Source organism: Ovis canadensis, chromosome 3 (assembly GCF_042477335.2).
Source record: "Ovis canadensis isolate MfBH-ARS-UI-01 breed Bighorn chromosome 3, ARS-UI_OviCan_v2, whole genome shotgun sequence".
NCBI classification, from domain to species: Eukaryota; Metazoa; Chordata; class Mammalia; order Artiodactyla; family Bovidae; genus Ovis; species Ovis canadensis.
In genome coordinates, this window is record NC_091247.1 from 132,636,861 (window position 1) to 132,640,329 (window position 3,469).

At 37.5% G+C, this 3,469-nt stretch overlaps 1 pseudogene; it reads left to right on the plus strand.

Moving 5' to 3' along the window:
- The first annotated feature begins 871 nt into the window (after nucleotides 1-871).
- LOC138438168 (small nuclear ribonucleoprotein Sm D2 pseudogene) lies at nucleotides 872-1,337 on the plus strand (annotated as a pseudogene).
- Nucleotides 1,338-3,469: the final 2,132 nt, after the last annotated feature.

Below are 3,469 nucleotides of genomic sequence, written 5' to 3' on the forward strand. Positions count from 1 at the left end.
GTTATTTTTTTATATGCCATAATATCTTGGTTGCTGAAAGAGACCTTTGTCTTTATGGAGTTTATAAATTCATTGAGAAACATGGACTCAGATGTTACAAAACCACGTGTTATATAGTGCCCAAAGGCACTAATCAGTGTAATCTAGCACCCAAAGCTACGAATATAAATTCTATAGAAGGTCAAAGACACAAGATATTTTCATGGAGTTGAGAAATCAGGGAGAAATTTTTGAAAGTTAAAAGGAAAATAAAAGGAGTATAAATTGTATAAGAATATATATGGATGGAGGGGGAAAAAAAGGACATGTATTAAGTAGAAATCCAGCAGTAGTGAGTACAGACAAAACATAGAAATAGAAATGAATATCTATGAGAGAAAATAAGGACTTTGAACTTGTTAGGCTGGAAGATTATGTAAGAAGTTTAGCTGAAGACATAGTTATAGAGAAAACATAAGGGCAGTTTGTAGACATCCTCAGAACCTGGCCAAGAATTTCAGTTTAAATCCTTCAGATGTTTGTCTTTTTATTGCCTGATCACAAGCTCAGCTCACAGGCTTGCTCTATAGACCAGAGAGGAAAGAAAAAGAGAAGGCCCTGATCATGATTCTCAGGCCTCCCAATGTGAGGGAAGGTGCATGAATTTTTCCCAAAGGGTATTAGGCTTCACTGAGAAATGGGGAATTGAAGGCAGACAGCTAATAATTAACAACCATCTACTAAAATGACAATCTGCCTATATACCTTTGAAGTCATAAGGAGCCAAATACATGACAATCACAATGGAGGAAATTCTAGTGTGCCCAGTCTCTCACCGAGCCAGCGTTAGAGGCACTGCAAGTTAGCATTTAAAGACTGTGTCTTGAGTGGCTTGAAAACGCCGTCACCGTCATCATCATGAGTCTCCTCAACAAGTCCAAGAGTGAGATGACCCCAGAGGAGCTGCAGAAGCGGGAGGAGGAGGAGTTTAACATGGGGCCGCTCTCCGTGCTCACGCAGTCAGTCAAAAACAACACTCAAGTGCTCATCAACTGCCATAACAACAAGAAGCTCCTGGGCCGCGTGAAGGCCTTCGACAGGCACTGCAACATGGTGCTGGAGAATGTGAAGGAAATGTGGACGGAGTCCCCAAGAGCGGCAAGGGCAAGAAGTCCAAGCCAGTCAACAAGGACCGCTACATCTCCAAGATGTTCCTGCGCGGGGACTCTGTTATCGTGGTCCTGAGGAACCCGCTCATCGCTGGCAAGTAGGGCCTCCTCCCTGCTGTCAGAACTTTGCCCCTGGTTTTGCGAAGACCTGCCCTCTGTACTTGAAATAATAAAACTGTGCGTTTTTTCTAGCAATAAATAAATAAATAAATAAATAAATACTGTGTTTTTAATCAAGAAGATTACTTAATTATTATAAAAACAGTAATTTGAAATATTTTTCTACAATCTGATGGAAATGCTCAGCATAATAAGGGATATTTGTAATAACCCCAAATCATTGGTTGCTATTTAAAGGTATGACATTGTCCAGCACCACAACTGGCCAATCAGAAGTAAGCTGCAGCCATCAATCTATGAAAGCACAGGCAGCTCTGAGATCACTCCTTAAAATATAGCTTGCATTATTGTGGGCGAAAAAAGGTGACATTGTTTTTTTTTTTTTTAATTTAATGATATGATCAAAAATCAATTATGGAAATATTTAAGAAAAAGGACCAGAGTGTTTGCGACTTAAAAATCCAAAACACTCTGGGCAAGGAACACATAAACAAATATGTGTAAACAAGTGATAGATGTTGCTAGAAGCATCCTCCAAATCCTCTTTAAGAATTAATTAGTTTGGAAAGTGAAGCATACAATTAGAAAGAGATAGAGATAAATGATCAATTGAATTTAAGCTTAAAAAGATGAAGCCAAATGTAAAATATTCTTCTACCAATTGATACAAAATAATGGGCTCTATTGAAGATAAAAATAGTACATTTTACAATATGTTAACTGTTACAATTTGTTGCTTTTATTGGAGAGGGTCATTGAGAAGACATAAGGCTGATTGGCATGAGAGCTGGACACAGGCAGTAGGAGGGTCCTCACCTCCCTCCCCTGCTCTCTGCATTGTTCCCACAGTAGGAGTAGCCTTGAGACAGCAACGTGGTGTTGAGACCCTCTGGACTGTGTACATGACTGAACCGAATTAAGACCTCCATACAGATTTTTAAGATTCTGGCCGGCAGGTACTGGGATCTGCTTGTTTTGTGGCTGCATCAGACAAACTATGTATTTAATTTTTCTTGCTTTTAAACCTGCCACCTGTCAGTCTGAAGCAGTCTGCCTCTTTCTCCAATCTCTCCTTGCCCTCTGTGTGTAAGAGCCAATTTCAGATTTCACCAGGGAAACTCTCGAAGTTTTGAATGGCTTCTTTGTAGTAGAAGAAGATAGGGCTTTTGCAGCATTCTTGACCATTGATTGCAGTATTTTTAAAGATATTTTATATGAAGATAAACTTATTATTCAATCTCTTGATGGTCAGATAAGTATCATGTCAGAGGAATCTCTGCAGTTAGATTTGTGACTTCAAATCCCAACGATGCCACTTATTAATAAAGAAGAGTTGGGAATGTTACTTAACCACTTTGTGAAAAATAGAAACTTTTCTGATACTCAATGCTAGAGTTTCAGGTATTGTTTATTATTATTATATTTTGTGTGTATCTTTGTGTATGTCAAGGGAGAGTGTAAATGAAATAAAGCAGGTGAAATGTTAGGTACAACGCCTTGCAAATAAAAAGTGCTAAAATTATAGCTCTCATTACCATTGAAAAATATTTTCAACAGTCTATGAATTCATAAATGTGCCTGGTATAAATTAGAAATAAATTTTGGACAAATGGTCACAAGGAACGAGATAATGACAATCACAATGGAGGAAATTCTGGTGTGCCCTGTCTAACACCGAGCCAGTGTTAGAAGCACTGCAGGTTACTTCATCATTCTCTGGAATATCTCTTCTCCAAAGTTCTGCCCCTTGATTATCTCAAGGTGACAAAATAATAATGTTTCCTAAAAACAATTGTTTGAATATATGCTGTTTCTAAACAAGTTTCTGAGAAAATGAAGTGGGAACTTTAAAACAACTTACTTCATGATACATAAATATAAGCTTGCTTTGTTGGAAAGGATCCTGGTCATAGTTTTCAAATTCAGTGTTACATTGTCTAATTTCTTTAATGAAGAAAAACTTTGTCCAAAACAAATGGTAGACAACTGGATATGTGAAAATTATTCACATATTCATACAATTCACATTAGTCACATATTTATAGCTAGATATTAACTCATTAATATTAATTAACTCACTAATATTAATTAACTCAGGTTGCTGGGAGCAATATCAATAACCTCAGATATGCAGATCACATCCCCCTTATGGCAGAAAGCGAAGAAGAACTAAAGAGCCTCTTGATGAAAGTGAAAGAGGA